Genomic DNA, 13478 nt, shown 5'->3' with positions numbered 1-13478 from the left:
CAAATCAAAGTAATCCTGGTAAGAGTCTGTGTTGTCCCAGTTCTCTACAGGCGTCTGTGTATCCAAATCAAAAGTCCTCCTGGTTAGAGTCTCTGTTATCCGAGTTCTTCCATCTTGACTGCATCTTTCGGGAATGTAAACAAAGAAGCGCCGGCTGTGTACTGTTGTGGCTGACTACGTTCGAAAAATACGTCCATTTCGCACCGACAACTTTCTTCTTTGCTTGCTTGGCTTCCTTCTCCATAATGCAATGAACATGATTGAAACAGATTCACGAACACAGATGTCCAGAATACTGTGGAATTATGAAATGAAAACAGAGCTTTTTCGTACCGGCTTCAATGTGGAAGGCATACCCGTGTTCGTCGGGCTACGTCACGCGCATACGTCATCCTCAGAGGCGTTTCGAACCGGAAGTTTAGCGGCAAATTTAAAATGTCACTTTATAAGTTAACCCGGCCGTATTGGCATGTGTTATAATGTTAAGATTTCATCATTGATATATAAACTATCAGACTGCGTGGTCGGTAGTAGTGGGTTTCAGTAGGCCTTTAATAGAACCCAGTTGTAGCTGAGATGCATTGTCTTTAATCTCTTTTCTAATGACCTAAATTTTCTTATTAAAGAAATTCATAAAGTCATCTGCTGAGTGGGTGGAGCTACTGGGAGGAGTCCCTTGTTGGGTTAGCGATGCTACTGTACTAAACAAAAATTTAGGATCATTTTTGTTGAGGTGGATGAGATTTGAGTAATATTTAGCTTTAGCTGAGGTAAGCATGCGTTTATAAGTTATTAAACTATCACTCCATGCTTGATGGAAAACCTTAAGTTTAGTCGCACGCCATTTGCGTTCCAGCTTTCTACATGAGAATTTCTGGCTTTAGTTTCTTCTGTAAACCATGGGGTACGCCTTTTAGGGGCCCTTTTTAGCTTTAGCGGTGCTACACTATCAATGGTGTCGCGTAGGGCGTCGTTAAAGTTGTTAGTGAGGTTATCAATAGAGCCCACATAATTTGGGAATGGTGCCATTACCGAAGGCAGTAGGTCAGTAAGAGTCGTCGTAGTGGCAGCATTAATGTTGCGGCTGCTATAGTAGTTATTATTATTATTATTAGTTTGTTGACAATGAGTCAGAACTTCGAATTTTATAAGGTAATGATCGGACATTACTTTAGTGTACGGGACTATCGTAACTTTAGAGGTGGTGACACCCCTGACAAGCACTAGATCTATCGTATTACCGTTGCGATGCGTGGGTTCATTTATTATTTGTGTAAGACCACAGCTATCAATTATAGTCTGGAGCGCCACGCATGGAGGGTCCGATGGGGTATTCATATGGATATTAAAGTCCCCCATTATGATTATATTGTCGGTGTGCGTCACTAGATCAGCAACAAACTCTGAGAATTCACTGATGAAGTCCGAATAGGGCCCAGGGGGGCGGTAGATAACAGCCAGGTGGAGAGGCAGCGGTGTGACAAACCTCATAGTGAGCACCTCAAACGAGTTATATTTATTATTTAGGTTAGGTGTAAAATTATAGTTTTCATTGTATATTAGTGCGACACCCCCTCCCCTTTTAAGAGGACGGGCAACATGTGTATTGGTATAGTTAGGAGGATATGCCTCATTTAGCGCAAAAAAATCGTCTGGTTTGAGCCAGGCCGAGACCAACGACGTCAAGTTTGTTGTCTCTAATGACCTCATTAACTAATAACGTTTTGGAAGATAATGATCTTATGTTTAAAAAGCCCATACTATAGGTAGTGGGCTGTTTTGAAGATTGTTTGTTGAAATTATCCGAAGTAGCAATATTAATAATGTTGCGTTTATTATGCGTAGTGCACTTTAAATAGTTTCTACCATATCTAGGAATTGATACGATGGGAATTTTCAGATTGTTTGCTTGATGCTGCGATAAACTGAACGCATCATAGTTAGCCACCTCAGTACAATGTGTGTCTGCCTCTGACACAGTCACAAAAGAAAAAACATTATGTGAGTTGTGTTTTATTCTAAGAGAATTGCTATGTGTGCAGGGATTATCCAGCCTGGTGCCGGCTAGTTCTAGTTTAAATGACTTCTTACCCGGGCACTCCACGCTTCTTTGGTTAGCGTTTCCCTTTGTTGTTAGCCCCGCTCGGCATCCCCGCTTCTGCTTCCGAATGAATTATTAATCTACTTGTTCATTTACTGTTAATATCTGCTTACTTTCTCTTTTAACATGTTCTATCTACACTTCTGTTAAAATGTAATAATCACTTATTCTTCTGTTGTTTGATACTTTACATTAGTTTTGGATGATACCAAAAATGTGGGTATCAATTGATTGATTGATTGCACAGTACAGTACATATTCCGTACAATTGACCACTAAATGGTAACACCCGAATAAGTTTTTCAACTTGTTTAAGTCGGGGTCCACGTTAATCAATTCATGGTAATCCGATACCAAGTCGTTACAGGATCATACATTGGTCATATTCAAAGTCCTCATGTGTCCAGGGACATATTTCTTGAGTTTATAAATATAATATACATTTTTTTAAACGAAAGAATATAAATGTAATCATAGTAGTATCGACTAGATTCGCTACTGTACTTGGTATCATTCATACTTGCCAACCTTGAGACCTCCAATATCGGGAGGTGGGGGGCCGGGGGGCGTGGTCCGGGGGGGGGGGGGGCCGTGTTTGGAGCGGGGGCGTGGTTGGGGCGTGGTTAAGAGGAGAGTATATTTACAGCTAGAATTCACCAAATCAAGTATTTCACACACATATATATATATATATATATATATATATATATATATATATATATATATATATATATATATATATATATATATATATATATATATATGTATGAAACACTTGACTTTCAGTGAATTCTAGCTATATATATATTCTATTTTTATTTTTTATTTTATTATACATATAAATAAAAGACATACTTGAATTTCAGTGTTCTGCAGGCTATCCGGTAGGTGGCAGTATTGTCCTGTTTAAGAGTGTCACAACATTGCTGTTTATGGCAGACGAACTGCTTTACAGTAGACCAAACGTGACTGCTGTTGTTGTGTGTTGTTACCGCGCTGGGAGGACGTTAATGAAACTGCCTAACAATAAACCCACATAAGAAACCAAGAACTCTCTCTGCTTGTTGTGCACTCTACTCTCTAAAAGCCGTAGATGTTATGACGTCATTGGGCAGGCAAGCTGCTGGGAAAGCGGACGTGAGAACGGCTGTCCCCACTCAGGTCCGCATTGAGCTGGAGGGGGCGTGGCCTCCAGCTCCGGCTGAATACCGGGAGTTTGTTTACATTTTCACGCCGGTGAGTTACGGTGTGTAGTGAAGCATGTTTAGCTATTCCTCGTCCTGCAGGGATGATACTTGTAAGAAACGTACTTTATTTGTCGCCATGGCGGCGAGGATTAGTGATTTAGATGTAGCTAAAACACTGCCGAATGGGGCGGGACTTTAGCCGCTAGCTAGCTAGCCATGTCTTAAAGCACCTCTTCCTGAGGGCGTTTCAGTGTTATAACTTCACCTTTATCTTTAGTTTTTAAGCCAAAATGCGTCTGTGTTCCCTTTTCTGTCTACACACTGTGTCTGCTGGACCAGACAAAACATGTCCATTTGAGTGAGTCACTTTAATATCAATCATGGTACACGCAGCTCGCCATGCGTGTTAGTACAACTACAGTACGCACACTGTCTGACTCAGCTGGGTACAAACAAAACATGAAATGTGGGCTAATACTTTACAGATACTGTAATATGATTGTTCAGTCAGTACAGATTGGTGTCGTATCGCAGTGTTGTACATTACCATGAATTGATTAACGTGGACAGTTGAAAAACTTATTCGGGTGTTACCATTTAGTGGTCAATTGTACGGAATATGTACTGTACTGTCCAATCTACTAATAAAAGTTTCAATCAATCAATCAATAAAAACAAACTTAAACGCGTTTTGTGTTGACGTAGAAGCTAGCTTATCTCTTGCCGTAGCTAGCTTTTACGGCTAAAAGCTGAGCACCAAACAGTACCCACCCTTTTTGGATTCCCTGGAGGGAGTACTGGAGAGTGCTCTCTCAGGTGATTCCCTTGTTCTGCTGGGTGACTTCAATGCTCACATTGGCAATGACAGTGAAACCTGGAGAGGCGTGATTGCGAGAAATGGCCGCCCGGATCTGAACCCCAGAGCATACTTGCCAACCTTGAGACCTCCGAATTCAGGAGATGGGGCGGAGTTTTGTGGTAGCGGGGGTGTATATTGTAGCCCGGAAGAGTTAGGGATACAAGGGATTCTGGGTATTTGTTCTGTTGTGTTTATAATGTGTTACGGTGCGGATGTTCTCCCAAAATGTGTTTGTCATTCTTGTTTGGTGTGGGTTCACAGTGTGGTGCATATTTGTAACAGTGTTAAAGTTGTTTATACGTCCACCCTCAGTGTGACCTGTATGGCTGTTGATCAAGTATGTCTTGAAGTCACTTTCGTGTATATGCAGAAGCCGCATACAACATGTGACTGGGCCGGCACGCTGTTTGTATGGTGAAAAAGCGGACGCGTCGACAGGTTGTAGAGGACGCTAAAGGCAGTGCCATCACGGCACCCTTTTAATATTGTTGTCCGGGTGTAAATCGGGAGAAATTCGGGAGAATGGTTACCCCGGGAGATTTTCGGAAGGGGCACTGAAATTCGGGAGTCTCCCGGAAAAATCGGGAGGGTTGGCAAGTATGACCCCGGTGGTGTTTTGTTATTGGACTTTTGTGCTCGTCACAGATGGTCCATAACAAACGCCTCAGAAACTAGAGGTTCCAGAAATCAAAAGTTCCTAAACTTTTGGTGGAAAAGGGCCTATTGAAACGTTATTAACTTAAAATCTATAATAGTTAGACCAGGAATTTTCCAGCGCAAACACATGGAACAAGTTTAGGGTGATTTGGACAATGTACAGAGGGCTGGATGGCATCACTCGTCAAACTTCAAAACTGTAACAGCATAAACGATTGGCACAAATTTGGGGAGATTTAGACAAGGACAACTTGAGACAGGATTGTCCTGTTGGAACTTTGGTGGGACAAGAGACGGAAGTAATTTTAATGTTTTGTTTATTAAGTGGTACATATGTGCCCGAGGGGTAGGAGGGCCCTCAATCACGCCTCCATCCAACCTCTTACCAACCCTTTTCGGGCCTTTAGAAGCATCCTGTGACCCCTGACCTCTTGGACAATAGAGGCCAGGACGTTTCCCAGTGAGCAGCGATGGAGCCAACAACAGGAACATGAGGGGTGCTCATGGGAAACAAACTGTTTATTGTGCAGCAGGATGGGCACCCCCCATGTCCCAGGCACTTACACACACACACACACACACACACACACACACACACACACACACACACACACACACACACACATGCACTTCTGCATTGTCATCTGTTGTAAAGTGCTGTGATATGACTAACAAGTAATATTTCAATTTCCTCAGAAGGAAATAAAATATGCATTTGTGTGTGTTTGTCTGTTATAGGGTACAGTATCTTCCTGTGTCCAAGTACTACCTTCATCAAAGGTGCTGTTTACAACTTCCTCACAGTAACATTTTTCAAAACAAAATATGTAACATGTTACCATTAGTGGTTTATCATTTTTTTCCTCTAAAAATAAATGTTTTTTTAATTTTAAAATATATAAATGCATTTTTGAGAACATTCTGACATTTAAACAGGTAGGCTTTTATTTCATTGTATACTATATGTTTGCCTATTTCAGCTTCCGTATTTTGTTGTATGACTTTCGCTCACTACACGCCAAAGAGAAGTGGTTTCCAATAGCATGAGCCAGGTGTGTTCATCTGATTTTTGAAAAGACAAACCAGATCAAATTAAGGTGTTCATGTGTGTTTTAGAAAACTGATTTCAAGTCAGTTAATGCAATCATTAGATTTTCTATGAATAAATATATACACTACCGTTCAAAAGTTTGGGGTCACCCAAACAATTTTGTGTTTGAGCCTTAATTTCTAAGAACAAGAATAGACTGTCGAGTTTCAGATGAAAGTTCTCTTTTTCTGGCCATTTTGAGCGTTTAATTGACCCCACAAATGTGATGCTCCAGAAACTCAATCTGCTCAAAGGAAGGTCAGTTGTGTAGCTTCTGTAACGAGCTAAACTGTTTTCAGATGTGTGAACATGATTGCACAAGGGTTTTCTAATCATCAATTAGCCTTCTGAGCCAATGAGCAAACACATTGTACCATTAGAACACTGGAGTGATAGTTGCTGGAAATGGGCCTCTATACACCTATGTAGATATTGCACCAAGAACCAGACATTTGCAGCTAGAATAGTCATTTACCACATTAGCAATGTATAGAGTCTATTTATTTAAAGTTAAGACTAGTTTAAAGTTATCTTCATTGAAATGTACAGTGCTTTTCCTTCAAAAATAAGCACATTACAATGTGACCCCAAACTTTTGAACGGTAGTGTAGATAAACAAAACCAATTTATAAAAATAAAAAAAACTAATAGGCATGCTGAGATTTTAAGTCTAAGTCCCTCATTTGAAATATATGTTGAAATAAAATTTAAAGTACAAAAAAAAAAAACTTTTCCAAAGGATTTATATGTTTAGATTTGATTATAAGGCCAAATTTTAAAGCGGGGACAAGCAACAAATATTATTTTTCCAGTATTTTAAATTAAATTGATTAAATATGCAATCAGATCAATGTGGAGCGCATTGCTTGAAAAATATATATATATATATTGTACATGCAATTTTATTGTGCATTTATACATTTTATTTTCAGAGGATGCAAGAGTACATACTGTATACTCTTCTCTACCCGCTTTTTGCCCGAAGACACAAAACTTTTGCAAAAAACGCAAAGCTACACCAAGAATTATTTATTTAATCCCTCATGAGATCTTGTGAGCCTTACGCAATATTTTGGACATTTGACGTCATGTTTGGCAGCCATATAAACTTGGTTCAACTTTAGAGGCGTATTTTTTTTTGTAGTACGCGCTTTGCTGCGTTTTTCTTTAAAACTTCCACTGCTTGCTTTTTATTGGACAGGCTTTTTCAACTGTACGGTACAATTTTACTATGTGCCTTACTCAACATGTATTTCACCAGAGAGAAAAACAAATGTTTCCGCCCTCATTGTCTGCAGCACTCGTATTGCAAGATGACGAGTTCATATTTAGAAAGACGTTCTGTTTAAATAACACTACTATTTGCCGGTGCTGCTGCTAAAGTCGGTCTGTTTCAGAGGAAATCCCTCTTTTGTTTCCCAAGGAAGCTCAGCTCCGTAGGAAAACCTGAAGTTGGCTTTGGAAAACCAACAGCTGGAGCATATTTGATGATGGTTGATAACCACGAGATGTGTGAGTCAACGCTATATAGACAGCCTTGTGGCTCAGCCCTGGGGATTACTCACAATATTGCATGAACAGCACAATTAAACATTTTTAAAGGCCATCAGTCAGTGTGCAGTGACAGCAAGGATTACTTCACCACAAAGGAATACGACTTCCTTATGATGATAATGTGTGGTTTGTCTGCTTTCCATATGATCAGATAGAGGAGACTAGTGGCAAAGGAACTGAATGATTTAACTTTTCAATGCCTTAAAATTCCTGCATGGCTAAAAGACAAATTTGCTACAATGGTGAGTTGTTTTGTTTTGATTTAGGTGTGCAAATATCATTCCTTTGCTGCAGTTTAGCGCTCCTGTTTTAATTGGTTTATATTTAGTAACTATTTCCTCTTTAAGTGAAGTGTAAATCATCTTACATTCCTCCAAAAACTAAAATCACACTGATTCCAGGGTTAACTTATGAGACACACACTCCCTTCTCTCCACTAATTGTCTTCGGATGATTGCTACCTCATGTCGACTTTTTTGTGCGTGTGCAGAAGCGTGTATGAATTTGACTAGGGTAAAACAGTTTGTTGGCATATTTAGAGGTGTCTACTTTACATTTCCACAAGCATTTTACCCTCTTAGATTACAATGCAGAATGTACCAGGTTCAAATCCAGTGGCGGGCTGTGCGTTTCCCACCTCGGCCTTCAGTGATGTCCTGTGTCCAATGATTACCTCTCAAAATACCATCATTTATGTCACCACATGACCAATGCCGGAGAAATACTATACAGAAACACATTTACGCACTACTGTGGATTGAATCACCTCAACAGTGTACAAAACAAGTTATTTTCTGGCGCATGTAAAAATCAATAAACCCGCATCAGCAATTAAAACATATCTTATGTGGTACTGTCAACATTAAAATTGCAAAAAACATATTAAACATGAAAAAAATATATATATATCTAAACTCTCAATTTGTAGAACCCATTCGAGCTTCCGTGTTTGGCCGACATGGTCTCACAAGATGTAGTTTCTCTTTAAATATTCTTCTTGAAAATGGCCTTGCAAATATATGTGTTGTCTTGTCTAATCATAAAAGATGCAGACGAGGCGTGTTGGCTGAGTTCTTAAAGTTTACTCCACAGCGTGCTCATCAAAAACATCCAGCTGCCGGCATGTGTACGTTCAACCTAAACGAGGCTACTGCGCATGCTCTTCACTACTGTGGCATGCTGGGTAATAGAGTTCTTATGTTACCTAGCTCATAACATCACAATATATATCTGCCTTAGGCCAGCTAGAAGGCCTTACTGGCAACAACTTTAGATCCGATTGGCTATCGCAACTGTCTGTCACTGTATGTCCCCGATCGCTTACAGTGCACAGACGCCCGCATTGTTGATTCTAAAGGCCTTTGAGAGGATTCGTACAGCATGGCAACATAAGCTAGCTGAATTCTGATTGGATAAAAACTCTATAACCTAAAAACAACAGCGCTGGAAGGATATGACATGAAGAGAATATGAATAATTTTAGATATTTAGGGAACGTAAATAAAAAATTAATTTTATCTTTAAATATGATCAGGACTTCTGGTCATGTATGGCCAGCAGAGAAGGCCTCGCTGGCCCTGACGGCACACCACTGTTCAAATCCCGTTCAGAGTTTTTGTTGTACATTTTAACTTGGATTAGAGAACATTTTTAGATTTTGCACAAAAAAAAAAAGTAAAATTTATTTCCCATGCATTTGTTTTAGTACGAAACATGCATCATTTAAATTCAAGTTATATATTTTTTTAGGTTTTAAAACCGTTTCACATATATAAAAAAAAAGTGTGAAAAAAATTGTAATGGGGGCGTGGGGGCTCCAAATAAAATTCTGCTTAGTGCACCAATTTAGCCAGGGAAAGCCCTGTGTGCATTGTGCAGTCCCAATATCCAGCAGTGCAGCCATGTTTTAATGCAAACAAAAAAAAAGGAATAAAGATAACGTTTATCTTTTTAAGATATCCCTCAATTTCTACTAGAACCCCTGGCAAAAATGAAGGATTCACCAGACTTGGAGGATGGTCATTCAGTGTTTCATTTTGTAGAAAGAAAAAAGCAAATGACAGACATGACACAAAAGTATAGTCATTTCAAATGTCAACTTTTTCAAGAAAATAAATTGTAATAGTCAGGAACGGTTTTATCTCAAGCAAAATGAAATTAAGGAATCACTCAATTCCGAGGAGAAAAAAATAAGGAATCATGCAAACAAATAAAAAATACTCCAACACAGCACTCATACTTTGTTGCACCACCTCTGGCTTTTATAACAGCTTGCAGTCTCCAGAGAAGGAACAAAAAGTACTCTTCATCAACCCTGCTCCAACATTCTTTGCTGTTGTCAGATCAGAATTGCAGGTTGGAATCTTGTCATGGACCATTTTCTTCAACTTCCACCACAGATTTTAATTTTATTTAGTTTCGGACTATTTGCAGTTCATGACATTGAACTTATGTCTCTTTCTTCAAGGAACTTTTATTTTATTTTTTTTTTACAGTTTTTGCTCTATGGAAAGATTAATTATCTTGAAAAACATCCCCCAGCAGTAAAAGTGTTCAACATGTCAATGTAAACTTGTGCATTTATTGAAGATGTGATGACAGCCATCTACCAGTGCCATTACCTGACATGCAGCTCCATATCATCAACGACTGTGAATGGACATTTGCATGTTTTCTTCAGGCAGTCGTCTTCATAAATGTACAGATTTGCGATTCATCACTGAATATGACTTTCATCCAGTCATCCATAGTCCACGACTACGTTTCCTTAGACCACTGGAACCTTGTTTTCTGTCTTGACGCTTTGATGTTTTCCCTGGTCTACCCATATGCTTGCCTTTTACTACCATCCCATGTTGTTTATACCGCTGACTGTGAACAATCAACGTATTTTGCCACATTGCGTGATGATTTACCTTCTTGAAGACGTTTGACAATCCTTTCCTTCGTTTCAATTGACATCTCTCGTTTTGAAGTCATGATTCATGTCAATCCACCTGATGAAACAGCTCCCCAAGTGTAAACACTTATTTTTACCTGCAGACTAACTAACAAACCGATTTAATCTGATGCAAGATTAAGCTTGGGAAATGAAAATTTACAGAGGGGTTGCATAAATCTTTTCTTGGAATTGACTGATTCCATATTTTTTTCACTCTGTTTGATCAAAAAATGAAACTGATATATTCTTGATTTCTTTTAGTGTTTCTTAAAGGCATGAGGTTGCCATTCTTAATGATTATATTTTTGTGTTAAGTCTGCTATCTGCTTTTTTTCTACAAAATTAAGCAACTGAGTAAAAATCCTTCAAATCTGGTAATTCCATATTTGCCAGGGTTTATATTATCAAGCGCACACAATCACATAAACAAAGTCAAATTTTAAGGAGTGATATTAAGTTGTCGGGTCAAAGGGCGCCTTAACACAGACGATCAAAATCAAATCACAGCCGCGGAAATGAGCCATGAAACAGATCGTTTCATACATAATGACCTTTCCCCCCTTGCTTAGCCCAATAATTATTTGATTGTGCAGAGTGCTGACTTCACTGCAAACATGAGTGCTGCTTGCACATATACCCTGAGTGTATAATCAAATCAAGACCATTGATACGAGGAGTGAACAAATATCTCTCAGTGTGGGACAACAATGGATCTTTGTTCTGTGGGAGAGCCCTCAGAAAGCCGATACACTAGTCCAAGGTAGAACACCTCTGGGGACTGTGAGCCCGAGCTTGTGCTCAGAATTAATTGTTTCTGCTTTTATTGGATAATTTGAGCATTAACAAGACCGATTTAAGTTAATTTAGAAAATAGATATACGCCTTGTCATGGTCGATCATGGGAAAAGTGCTATTGAGAGACGAATACACTCGCGCTGAAGACGTGAAAAAGCTTTCTGTTACCCAGTGAAGCTGGTTACGATTCATGTGACCAAAAAGACGTGGTATCAAATTTCAAGACTACGGGCTATATCCATCATGAGACGGGGTCGTCTGAGCTCTCACCCCCACCCGTATCGTCCTGGTCCTGACACATTCACACCTTGGCTCATACATCAGTTTAAGAACTGAACACTCAAGTTACTTTCTGGGTGTTGGTGGGAAATTCCCCACAAGGGCCAAACATATTTTATCAGTTAGAAATAAATAACTTGTTTTGAATATTCACAACCAAGCTTCCAGAAGGGAAAAGGTTAGATGGACAATGTGAACTGAGGCTTGCAGCGAGCAAAGTGTGCCTGAAAACCAGATAAACAGCTGCTCCAAAACTTTACAACACAAGGCCTTCCAAAGTGCTACCTCTGCTGCCTGTTGAATCTGATTACAGCGAGGCCCCCGAGGACAGGCGGGTCATTGAGAGCGCAAAGATGAGCAAACAATACGATATTATCTGAAGGAATCTTCAGCTTTCCAAAGGGGGAAAAATGGTCCCTCTCAGTGTCACATTGACGATAGGATCCTCAACCTGACACTGAATCAGCCATTTAAGAAGAATGAACAGTGCGGCCTATTCATGCACACTCACTAAAATAATGAGAGCTCTTTTTTCACCCTTGTTTAACACATATAAAGGAAACTCATGGGTCTTTACAAAAACAAGAGTCTGCAGAAACCAGAGCATGCAGCTGACTCACATTAATATGCCTATAATGATTGAGTATTGAATTATAGCCACTGCATGGTCAATGGTTTATAAATACATGTGAATAAGACAAAATATATAACTGACTTCATGGCGTATCAGTGTGGCGCAACTTTGACCTCAAATACATATACACAATTTGGCACGACAAAGTGTATTATTTAATCCTGGTTTGCCTTAATCGCTGTGTTCTTTTCAAACACTGACATCTAGTGGTTGCTTTTGGCTACACACAAATGACAGGCGCACCAAGATGAGGAACATTTTTAGGTATTATATAATTATTTTTTAATTTTAAATGTCTATTTTTTACATGTTTTATACATTTTTTATACACTTTTTTATTTTTATTATAATGTATGTTTAGATGGGGGGGCAGATTAAAATACAACGAATATTTATATCAGGCTTTTTACTGATCATGTTAAACTCTTCTCGGGCCCCTAATTTTCATTTTGTTGTTTTCTATTTTATTTGTTGCTAATACTACTGCTGTTATTCTCACTATTTTATATTTTATTTATCTATTATTGCATTTTTTACATTTTATTTTTTACATATATTTTAAAATATATTTGTTTACCTGTACACAGATGAAAAAAACAACTAATTTCACTGTTTGTAAGACAACAGTAAAGTGATTATATTCTGTTCTATTCTATTTTTTTCTTGATCTAAGTCTGTTGCAACTTGCCTCTGCATGAAAAATGCTATATAAATAAAGTGGGTTTTTTTTGTTATGTGAAAGTAATATGATTTATGTTATTTATTCTTATTTTATTCTACAGTCGAACAGCTGATTGATTGAGACTTCTTCCCTAATGCCATAAGACTCTTGAACGCATCATAAAAATCCCCTTAATTCCCCCCATAAATGTATAAACTCGCTGGACTATAAAGACAATATAACATACATCCATAAACGTGAATGCATACGCAAAAGTGCAATATATTTATCTGTACAGTTATCTATTTATATCTGCACCTTTTTTTTTTTTGTAAATGCAAACACTCTGCACCTTATTGCTCTTTTTTCCTGCACTACAACGAGCCAATGCATCGAAATGTCGTTCTTATCTGCACTCCCTGATACTGAAGTACATGTCAAACTACTTCCACAATGTAAATGACCGCCATAACCACAACACCAGAGGGAGCTCCACAAACCACGTTAAACCCAGATTCCGATCTAACAAAGGTCTTAACTCATTCTCTTTCTATGTCACATTAATATGGAATACACTCCCAACGGGTGTAAAAGAAAGTGCATCTCTATCCTCCTTCAAAACTGCACTAAAAGAACACCTCCAGGCAACTTCAACCCTTGACTAACACCCTCCCCCCACCACATCCCACCTCCCCGGATTGTAAATAATCAAATGTAAAT

The sequence above is a fragment of the Entelurus aequoreus genome, linkage group LG06 (assembly GCF_033978785.1).
Source record: "Entelurus aequoreus isolate RoL-2023_Sb linkage group LG06, RoL_Eaeq_v1.1, whole genome shotgun sequence".
NCBI lineage: Eukaryota > Metazoa > Chordata > Actinopteri > Syngnathiformes > Syngnathidae > Entelurus > Entelurus aequoreus.
Note: the sequence above shows the minus strand (reverse complement) of the source record.